The 12,280-nt window shown below is 40.3% G+C and overlaps 1 pseudogene; it reads right to left on the minus strand.

The window, feature by feature from the left end:
• Positions 1 to 708: 708 nt before the first annotated feature.
• On the minus strand, positions 709 to 2,398 carry LOC142460719 (regenerating islet-derived protein 3-gamma-like; annotated as a pseudogene).
• Positions 2,399 to 12,280: the final 9,882 nt, after the last annotated feature.

A 12,280-nucleotide genomic window follows, 5' to 3' on the forward strand; every position in this document is an offset into this window, starting at 1 on the left:
TAAAAAATAGCAGTACAGGGGGGGGGAAAGGAAAATTAGATGATCCCAGGAACCCAAGTGGAAGGTGAATTTTGAGAATGATGAGGGCAATGAATGTATAAGGGTGTTTTACTCAATTGATGTATGTATGGATTGTGATAAGAGTTGTATGAGCCCCAATAAAATGATTTATTAAAAAAATTTTAAAGCCCTGTTACCACTTAGAAGCCATCTTGTAAGCACCAAGCAACTAAGGCAGATGTGTCAGACCTTCATAGCTGGGCATGGGACTGTGTAATACAGAAACGTCTGCCTAGCACCCGCATCCTCCAAATGCAGTACACACGTATGAAATCAACACACTAGGAGGAATTTATTTTTGTCATTTTCTTCAAGAACTGATAGGCACGAGATACAGACAAGATATTCCACATTTCCTCCACAGCTGCTTTTTATTCCTTAGGGCTTGACTTATTAAGTGAAATACATACAACAACAAAAAATCATAGAATTTTTAAAGTTTTATTATTCCATCATTAGTTCTTAGGTCATACAACACCCAGGGAAACATAAAATGAGGGTATGGGGGAGGGAAGCAAAGAGAGGATTGATTGTAAAGACCAAGTTGAGGATTTTGAGAATAATATTTTCTCCCTCCTAATTCTTCACACACTCGACATAAAGTACATGATGATCACACGAGCCCCCGTTGCTGTGTTTCCACTGATCTTAGTCCTTGAACTTGCAAACACAGGGCAATCTCTGAGTGCAGTCATAGTCTATCCATTTCAGGAATCCTGAAGAGAGATGAGAGGTGTATGGAGCCATTGAAGGCTATGAACCCAGAAGGTGCCATTTCAGAGTCTAGCCTAGGATTCAAACCCACATCCTCAGCAGTTTCCCTCTCTAGGTGAATGAGCCAGACAGAAAGGAAAGGAAGAGAGAGAAAAGAGCCAGCACTGAATCTACTAGCACGGAAGAATTTCCTGGAGATTAGGCACACGGAGAAGATAAAAAAAGGAGTTGGGCAAGGGTGGGGGAACATGACTCCTCTAATTCTTACTAGTGTGCCGAGAGAAGAGATCATCCCACAGTGGCCAGGCTTCGTGGTGGTGCAGGGATCTTGCTCCCAGTTCAAGTAGTTTAGCACGTCTCTGTTACTCCACTCCCAGCCACCAGCATTGGGTTCCCAGCCCCACAGAGTGAAAAAAAAAGTCAGGTGAGAAAAGGGTTAGGATAGCTCTTTTTGCATAAGTCCCCTTGGTGGAATTTTTGATCCCCAAGCCACCCTTACAGAATCCTATTGCTATCCCAGGCATTCCATAAGGAAAATCTCTTCTACAATGCACTCTTAACCAGTTGCTGCACAGCCAGCAGGCAGACTCGCCCCAAGCTGTTTGACGTGCTCTTCACCAAGGAGGCAACAAAGGTTCCTTCAGCTGCACATAGCAACGAGACGAGATGTCCTGAGGACCACTTCTGGCAGGCTATCTGTGTAGGGGAATAAAGAGACAGAGAGGAAATTGAAATTTCCCCAGAGGTGATGCAGTGTCCATAAGGATGGTGCATGAGAGAGAAAGTTATACATGCAACCATGGCATTCTGTAAAATGGAAGTCCCTCCCCCCACCATGATCCCCATGTACGTTCCTATGTGGGCCCCATTTGCACATCATAATATATACGTCTGCATCCATCCAGGTTTGGAGCTTCAGAAACAAGGCATAGCAGTAAGAGCCATAGGCCTTGGAGCCTCTGGGGCAGCTGATGCGGGCCGAGGACGGCTCCATTAGGGAGTCTTCCCCTGTGGTAGAGGAAGGCAAAAGGGGGAGAGGAATGAGAGACAATGACATTGGGAGACTGAGGAGGGGAAGTGGGAAAGCAGCACTGAGGACATGTCCATGAGACCACTGCACAGAGAATGACGCTGACTCCTCAACTCCCCTTGCCCTTGCCAATTCTGTCAGTATTTCTTATAGTTGACATCTTCCCTCTGAATCATCTCCTTTATTTAAACGCCCTCTTCCATGCTCAATTGACTAACCGTTCTTGCACTGAGTCATCTGTATAAGTCATAATCAACTCTTCACATTTTATCTCATCATTCTCCATTATTAATTGGAGTGCACGGACAAAATGGAAAGTCATGATACATTACTGTCAACCCACTCTGCGACCTTTTACAACGAGTTTTTGGAAGAAGCAATGATGATGAAGGAACAAACTGCAGACTGGTTACGTCCACCATCACTACCATCTGTCTCAAATAGGTTACTGTCGCTTCCTCTCGGCTCAGAACACGCTGCAGCCATTATTAATGTCAACAACAACAACAAATATCTTACCTTGAACCTGGGATAGGAGCATCAGGCAGGAAGCAGTGTGCAGAGCATTCTAGGAAGGGCCATGGGCGGCAGCATTCTGTCTGTGTGTCAAGAAGCATCCAGAAATCACTAGAGGAAGGATGATGAGAGAGAGAAAAGCAGAGATGACCCTTTATTATTACTTGTCTTTTCCTTTGAATCCCTGCAAAGAAATTGACTTTGGGGATGTCCCCTCTTTCTATAGTTCAGTAGAGAAAGGGGCATCTGTATCCCTAATGCCTCTAAGCCATCCATTCACTGAGTCTGAATTGCTACATTCTATAAAAGCAGGTACCTTCCTACCTATCCCTGTATGGGGTGAGGGAAAATCCTAGATGTGGGCCTCATGTACCTGCAGCTTCCACTTACCTGTCTTGCAGGACTCTTTGGTAGTTTGTCAGTTCAGAAAGTCTGCACTTTTATAAGGGAGTCTGAGGAAGTAGCATTAAAATCAATATCAGGAAGGGGTAAGGGGCATACAAGATATGGGGAAGCCTTGGCATGCATTCAAAGACACTCATATCATAGGAGGAGATGAATGCCAGTAGACGCCAAGAACTCACTCATATTGGCTATTTTCTGCTAATATGCCAGTAATTCCTTATGATGGGTGATGTTTGCCTCTTCCCCAGTCTCTTACATAGGCTCTGTTTTCTAAAATAATTTTATTGGGGGCTCTTACAGTTCTTATAACATTTCATATATCAGTTGCATTAAGCATATTTGTACATATGCTGCCATCTTCATTTCCAAAACACTTTCTACTTCAACCCTTGGTATAAGCTCCTCTTCCCCCTTCCCTCCCTAGTGTATCCTTGATCAATTATATATTGCTATTATTATTTCATATCTTACACTATTGTCTCCCTTCACCCTCATTTCTGTTATTTGTCCACTTCAGGTGTGGAGGGGAGTGCAGTGGAATGCATCCAACCTTCTGATGGGTTCCCCCTTTCTCCCCTTTCCCCTTCCCTGACTATCCCCTTACCCATGTGACACCGCCACCCCATCTCACACCACACACACACACACACACACACACACACACACACGTTCCTGAGGGAGTGATCAGCCCTGAATTCCATGTGTCTCGAACTCTTATCTTTACTAATGTGTGTCCTCCGGTGGTGTAGTCATATTTGTAAAGTAGAACTGGGTCATGGTATGGGGCGGGGGGCGGGGGGCTGCGGAGGAAGCATTCAGCAATGAGAGAAATCATATGTTTCCTCGATGCTACGTTGCCCCCTAGAAATCATTATGACACTTGACACAAATTCTGATGTGTTAGATAATTAAGAGAACAAGTAGCAATGGATAGATTTAAAAACTAAACACATGACATGTACTTCATTTTGATAAATTTTCAAGAACATTTTTGTCAATAACACGTAAAATTAGGCATTTATGATTTTTAAATTATATTCTTATTGGGATAGGCTTCACATATGATACAATTCAATAATTCAATTACAGTAAGACTATTCATACAATAATCACCACAATCAATTTCAGATCACTGTCTTCCTGTGCACATTGTCATTAGGGACCCATTTCGCCTGTCTCCCCCTGCTACGGCCCAAAGTCATTACCAATTCAGTATGGAGCCTACCTTGGGCTTCATATATAAAAACTATATACAAACAGGAAGCACACACACAGACACCTCAGCAACTATAGGACCCAAACAAATTAAACCTCATTCCCAAAGAAAACAGTAAATATTAAAACCTGAAACAAATTTAAAATAGGTGAAAAGGAAATCAAATGATATGGTATTGTATTTGAACCTAACTACATCTTCCATAATAGATTTTATAATGGTCTCTGTCTGACAGTAAGGCTATTTATACCCCTTAACTATAGTCGCAGGGTATTAACCGGAGGCTTGGTCCACGTGAGATCCTAGCCTTCCGTAAACCAGGTGTTCACAATTTAAGCTCTGAGATCATTCCTTCTTTGGATTGGAATGTTATTATTTATAATCCTTGGATCACACAGACGGGTGGGCTTCTTCCATGTGAACTTGGTTAATAGCTCATCTAGGTGACTGTTTTAAGATAAGCTTGAAGACCTCAGAAACTATTCTTTCTGATAACCTGTTACCGTCTGGTCCATTATGTCTGCTAAAGCACACATAACTTCAGTGATCTTCTAATGAGGGTGAACATCAAAAAGGGCCATGTCATAAGAAACAGTTGTTTTTAGGTTGGGGCTAGAATTAAGTGCAAGGCCCAACCCATTCATGTGCCTGGTTCACTTTAGACACAATGCCATAATTTTATGATAGTTAACATTATAAACCATCCCTCTGAGGCACAAGGTAATTAATTCATCCATTGGTATAGAATTTAAAATACTGCTGAGAAATGGAAATTATACAAGTATAGTCTGGTTTCAGATCACAATGCATGAAATATTGATTTGCTTAAGTCTCTGGACACTATTTACACAAACAATGTCAGGGTTGGTGACAGGGGAAAAGTTCCTATGACACTCACTTACAAAGGCAGGACCATATTCACACATGTCATAAGAGAACAAGCAAGGAATTAGCGTATTAGAATAAGAAACATATGGCAGTCCAGGCCACCATGCATTGGGCACCTCAATGCAATGGATCCAGACAAATGACCAAGCTTTGTTATTTCCAAACCTGGGGATTTCAGTCACCTACGTCTCACACGAGACTATTTCAGCCTTAAAGCCAAGGGAGTGTGTTTGTTCCTTTAATCTGCTGCAGGTGAAGGTGACATAAAGCCCAAATCACTAGTACTGCTTCCACGTCAAATCCTTCTAATGCGGCCTATTGTGAGCCTCAAAAGGACCCAGTCTAAAGTCTCAGGAATCTCTGGAACCCGGCAGGGTCCCCAATGGCTGGATAGAAACTAGATCAAAAATGTTGAATTAGGAACGTAGTCCCAGGCACATTCTCGCCTGGAGTTCTATATAAGTATTGGTAAGGACTTTTTCCTGATGGAGGGTGGCGCCTCCCAGTTTACCCATCAACAGAAATGCTGTCTCTTTCTCAGAGATATACTTGGCCCCTTCCCCCTAATATTTTGACTTGAATTTCCATCAAGGGGCTCTATGACCTTTGTAGGCGTGTCTGTTGATTTGGGTTGACCTTCAAACCATGTTGTATGGCAGCAATTAAGTGGTCTTCTCCCTCTCCCCCGTCTTGGCAACCAATCCCAGCTGAGGTGTGGTATCCTCAGTTGAAGTAATTTTTAAGTTGTACATATCCTATATGGTTTATGGGCATTAGGTAGGCTCTACCTCATTCCTCAGGAGACCAGATTATAAGATCACATTCGTGGAGACAAGCCTGCCTTCGTCTTGGTGGTTATCCTTATAGTGGTGGACTCATAGAACAGTTGTCCTTTTGTTATTGGCTAATTTTACTTAACATAATGGTTTCCATTTCCTTCCCTGTCATGAGGAAGATTCATGGTTTCAACACCATTTTATGAATTTATAGTATTCTATTGTGTGTAAGTACCTGCATTTCTTTACTCATTCGTCCTCTGATGGGAATTTATATTTACCCCAGATTTTTGCTATTGTGAGCTGTGTGGCTATAAACATGGGGGAGAATATTTGGTTTTGTTCTTTCTCTTGCTTCCTTGGGGCAAATGCCAAACAGGGGCATTGTTAGGTTGTGTGGTATTTCTGGTCCTAGTTGTTTCAGTTATGGCCTTTCTATATTTGTACAAGTTTGCAATCCCACCAATTGTGTATAAGAATTCCAATCTCTCCACATCCTCTCCAGCATATTTCTCTCTCTCTCTCTCTCTCATTTTGCTATGGATGTTGCTTGATTGGCTTTTCCTGGAGATCAAATGATCAAGAGAGCAGTCCTTCGTGTATTTGCTTGCCATTTGTGTCTTCTCTGATGAATTCTCTGTTCATGTCTTTTTCACATCTTTTAATTAGATTATTTCTTCTTGTTGAGATGTTGCTGAATTCTGTATATTTTAGAAATTAGTCCCTTGTCTGTTGTGTTGTTGTTAAATATTTTTCCCATTCCATAGGTTCTCAATTTACTCTTTTCATGATATCTTTCAACACGCATAAGTGCTGTTTTTTTTAATAGTTCCCAGTTATCTATTTTGTCTTCTGCTGTGTGATTCCCATATTATGTTTGGTAGTCTGTGTATGCCTTGCAATGCATTTAAGTTAGCAAACACTCCTCCCAAAGTAGAACAAAGTAGGAAGTTTTGCCTGACCTCCAAACCTATTACACAGCAACAATTATGAAAACAGCCTGGTCCTGGTACAATTAAAAATGAATGAACCAAGGGGACAAAGTATAAAACCTAGAAATTAAAGCATTCATCCACGAACAACTGATTTTTGACAAAAGACCAAAAAACATTAAATCCTCAAAGAGTTACATTTGCTGACATTTTCTAAAAACTTAAAACCTTTTAAAATCATATATATAGAGAGAAACTTGATTTTTTTATTAATGGAAAGGAAATATCATAAAAATCTGAAGTTTATCTGGAAGTCTGTGAGATAAAATTGGTTTTCTCTGAAATTAATGGATAATGAATAATGTTAAAAACAATATTCCAGTTTAGAGCAGCCAAGGCACAAAGGGGATCACAGGGCCAGCCCCATCACAAGACAGGATGACTTGTCCCTCAGGGACACATAGTGCTAAGGGACACAGCACTGAGGACACAGTGTGGGATAAACCCGATCTGACCCCACTGTACTAGGGTGAGCACTAAGGGTGTAGAGTGGAGCAGCAAAGGGAGCAAAGCAACGAAGTCCTGGAGGAATGCCAAAGGTGGACTTGGGGGCCAGGGTGTGGCACCCCAGTGGACTAACTAGAAAATACTCCCAAAGGTCAGCAGACGCACGTGGAACCACTTGGGCTTTACAGTTTTTGCTGTTGGTTTTTCTTTTAATCTTTATTTATTTTTGTTTTGTTATATTAGTGGTTGTTGACTTATTTTTTGTCTTCTTTTTCTGTTATGTTTTGCTCTGCTTTGTTTTTGCTTGTATTATTTATTGTCTATGGATGTCTACCTGGACAAGATAGGTGGGATGAGCAATCCGGAGGAGAGAACGATTGGACCAACACTTCCGGGGTGGGGGTGGGGGGACAAGGGTGAGGGAGAGTTGGAGGCAAAGGAGAGGGGTGCCAACAAACCCAGGGACAAGGGAAGAATAAGTGACCTATCATTGATGGTGAGGAGGGCATAGAATGCTTGGGGCTTGATCAAGGGCAAAGTATCCGAGAGGAATAACCAAAACTTGAATGAAGACCAAACATGGTAGTGGGATGGGAGGAAAGTAAAAGGAAATATAGGAAAGAACTGGGAGGCACAGGAGAGTTGTAGAGGTCTAAACACTGGCATGTATATATGTATATATGTTTATATACAATGACAGGGGAATAGAGCTATGGACACATATTTATTTATAAAGTATTATGGTAGCAGATGGACATTGGGCTTCCACTCAAGTACTCCCTCAACGCAAGAACAATTTGATGTTCACCTTCTCTGACATGATCGCTGAAGACAAAATGGGTGCATAAGCAAATGTGGTTGATGGTGCCAAACTATCAAAATATATAGCATCTGAGGTCTTAAAGGCTTGCAGATAAACAAGCGACCATCTAGCTGAGAAACAACAAAGCCCACATGGAGGAAGCACACCAGCCTGTGTGTTCACAAGGTATCAATGGGATCAAGTATCAGGCATCAAAGACCCAAACAAACAAAATGAGGGGGAGGGCAGAGTGGAGACCCAAAGCTCATCAGTAGTCAATTGGACACTCCTCTGCCAGAATGGCCACAGAAAGAGAAGAGGCAGTCAGGGTGCACCAAACAGTATAGCATCCTATAGAGCCATCAATGTAGTAATGATGAAACACACAATCTTCCTCTAGTTCTTAATGCTTCCTCCTCCCTCCCCAATACCATGAACCCAATTCCATCTTACAGATAAGAGTTGGAAACACAAGGAATCCAGAACAGGTAAATCCCTCAGGACTAATAAGGAGAGCATCAATACTAGGAGGGTAAGAGGGGGAGATTCAGGGGAAACCGATCACAGTGATCCACATGTGGCTCCCATCCCAGGGGGACAGACAGTAGATGGGTGGGTGACATGGGACAGCAGTCAGTGTAAAACATGAAAAAAAATTATATATTGTTAGGAGGGCATGAGGGAGGGAGGGAGGGTAGGAGAGGGATTGTGGAAGAGGAAGAACTGATGCCAGGGGCTCAAGTAGAAAAAAACTGTTTTTGAAAAGATGATGACAACATATATAAAAATGTGTTTGACAAAATGGATATATGTATCGATTGTGATAAGAGCTGTAAGTGCCTCCAATAAAATTTTAAAAAATTAAATTAAATAAAAAACACTTACTTCAGATCAATCATTGGATTTATGTGTGTAGGAAAAGATTATTTGAGACTTTCTTATTTTTCCTACAAAATATGAAAAGAATAGTTGGAGGTTGACAATTATTCAAATTAATCCTCTTTACTGTTTATCAAAGACACTTTTCAATGAAAATGACATTGTAATGTAAAAACATTGTTGTGGTTAGGTGTCCTCAAGTCTGTTCCAACTTACAGTGGCCCTCTGTTCAACAGAACGGAACACTGTCCAGTCCTGCACATTCCTCACAATCGTTCTTGTGTGTCAGCTCGTCATTGCAGCCACTCACCTTGCAACATGTCCGAAACGTGTAAGAAAACATCTTTTTATCATTGCTTCTCAGGACAATTCTGGCTGTACTTCTTCCAAGACAGATCTATTTGTTCTTTTGGTAGTCTATATTGGTTTAAATATACTTCGCAAACACCATAGTTGAAATACATCCATTTTCTTGAGTTTTCCCAATCCAGTGTTCAATTTTCACATGCATATGAGGTGTCTGAAAATATGATGGCATGGGTTAAGCACACTTTAGCCTCAAAGTAAACTCCTTGGTTTACAGCACTTTAAAGAATTCCTGTGAGGCAGATTTACCCAACACAAAGCATCACTTGATCTCTTGACTGCTATCTCCATACACATTGATTGTTCATTGCAGTAAGAATCAATCTTTGACAACTTCAATCTTTTTTCATGATCTTAATGTTACATGTTGGTTCAGTTGTGAAGTTTTGGTTTTATTTACATTGGGTCATAATCCATATTCAAGGCTATAATCCTTGATTTTTCATCAGCAAGTGCATCAAGTCCTCACTTTCAGCAAATAAAATTATGTCATCAGCATATCCCAGGTTGTTAATAAGCCTTCTTTCAATATTAATGCAGCATTCTTCTCATTATAATCCAGCTTCTCAGATGATTTGCTCAGCATACAAATTGAATAAATACAAGGGGGTATCTCCCCAAAATGAATTTTTTCAAAGCATGTATTTAATTTTTTAAAACAAAACAACCTTATAACCTTCAAAACACTCTCCATTACACTGAACCCATTTATCACATCTGAGATTCCATTCTTGGAAACATCTTTCAAATTCATCTGTTTGGATTGCTGACAGCACCTCCCTCATTTTTCTCTTCACCCTTCTATGTCTTTAAATTGCTGTTCTTTCATGTCCCTCTTCATTCATGGAAACAAAAAGAAGTCACATGGAGCAAGGTCAGGTGAGTAAGGTGGGTGGGGCAAAGTGGCATGAAGTTCTTTTTACCCAAAATTGGTGAACTGAGATCACTTGCAGAAGCAGGTGCATTGTGGTAGCTATAAAACCAGTCCCCTGTCTCCCACGAATCAGGTCTTTTCGTTGCACATTGATAAGCAATCTTTTCAGAATCCCTAAATAAAAACCTTAATTAACAGTCTGACATGGAAGAACAAGCTCCAAATTCTCTACAAGCCAACATTTGTCCATTCAGGAAGTTGATGGATGTCCAGAAAAAAGTTTGTCATCCATTGACATGTCACCTTTTTTTAAATGATAAAACCACTCATACACTTGAGTTTTTCCCACTCTGTTCAACATTACATCAGTTTCTGCAGCATTTTTCCTGTGCAGGAAACAAAATTTCACAGCCGCACACTGTTCTCTTAAATCGGCCATCACAACAAACAAGGTTCATGTGAAAATGCTCTTATGAAAAAATCCACTGTGACTACAGAGAACCTTCCCAGGTGACACCACTGAGTGCACTAACTCAAAATGTGTTCTCAATGTTCACCTATCTGCTCTGCTGAGAGCATTTCCAGATTATCAGTGTACCTGCTTGGTAGTGAGAGGATACTACCTTGACATACACTTTTCTTTATTTTAAGTCATGCAGTATTGCCTTCTTCTGTTCACACAACTGCCTCTTGATCCATGTGCAGATTTCAAATGAGCACAAATAAGTGTTCTGAAATCTCTGTTACTTTAATAGAATCACAATGTTTGCTGTGATACACACAAATACCTTGGCATAGTCAAATAAAGGCAAGTAAACATCTTTATAGTATTATCTGCTTTCAGCCAAGATCCATCTGTACCAATAATGATATCTCTTATTCCACACCCTCTTCTGAATCCAGCCTGAACCTCTGAAGCTCCCTGTCAATGTACTGCTGCAACAATGGTTGGATGATCTACAGTAAAATTTTACTTGAATGTAGTGTCAATTTTATTGTTCTATAATTTGAGTATTCTGTTGAGTCACCTTTCTTTGGAATGAGTACACATATGGATCTCTTAAAACTAGTGGGACAAGTAGCTGTCTTCCAGTTTCTTGACATAGCATAGACCAGTGAGGGTTTCCTGCGGTCTTGTTTGTGGCCAATGCGTTCAGTGAAACTTGGACATCTTCCTTGAGAACGAATAGTTCTTCCTCATACATACCTCTTGCAATGCAAGGATGTTGACTAGTTTCAAAGGTGTAGTGGCTCTGTGTATTCTTGCCATCTTCATGGATGCTTCCTGAATCATTAAATATTTTGCCCATTGACCCTTTCAATATTGCAACTCAAGGCTTGAACTTTTTCTTCGTTTTTTGTTTTTTTTTTTCAGTTTAAGATGTGCTGGCCTGTTCTTCATCTTGGTTTTCCAAACCCTAGGTCTCTCCTACCCCCCACCCACCCGCCCCAATCTAGGTCTGGATTTTTTTCCCAATGTTTTAGTACAAAGTGCAAAATAAGTATCATTAGTATCATTACTTTGATTAATTATAAGGACTAGACTTTTACCCCACATTGTTGAAACACTAACAGTATGTGTGTCAGCAAAGTGAACAATCAAGGTAACACTTTAAATTTATTCTGAAAGTTACCACATTAGGACCTCTGAATGAGTTTGAAGACTCCCTTTGTTCAACAGCGTCCATTCTGCTGAGCATCACTTGACCCTATTTACCAGCTCAGTCTGATGTTGATGGATAACGTATTTCTCAGTATCCTCTCATGATAATGACCACCACCTTCAGGACCAAGACCATATGGATAGTTTTCAATGAAATATTTACAATGAACCTATGTGAAGTATGAACCAGTGAACAATAAAATGGAGGATTTGTCTGATGTTCAATAAAGGCTCATATCGACTCTTTTCCATCATCGTGTATGTCCTTTACTTACACATGAACAATTCCTGTCCTTGGAAACATGTAACCCTTTTAATTACAATTTATTTCCTTTATTTTATCTCACCTTATAGCTTTAGTTTTATACATTACTGGAATTTATCTTAGTTTATTGGAACGAAACCTATTTATCTGATGTTCTTAACAATCTTAGTTCACATATTGACTTAAGACTTTACTCCATGCTTCCTTCTCATCTAATTATGTTGAAGTGGTAAATATGATACATTGTTCCTATGTTACTTTATGGCTATTTAATCTTATTTGAAATGATTGTTTTAAAGTTCACATATTTGCTACTATACATGCTACTATCAATAGTGATATCTTGATAGATTTATGAAAAATAAACTTCTTTTGATGGCTTTATAA

This window comes from Tenrec ecaudatus, chromosome 11 (assembly GCF_050624435.1).
Source record: "Tenrec ecaudatus isolate mTenEca1 chromosome 11, mTenEca1.hap1, whole genome shotgun sequence".
Lineage (NCBI taxonomy): Eukaryota > Metazoa > Chordata > Mammalia > Afrosoricida > Tenrecidae > Tenrec > Tenrec ecaudatus.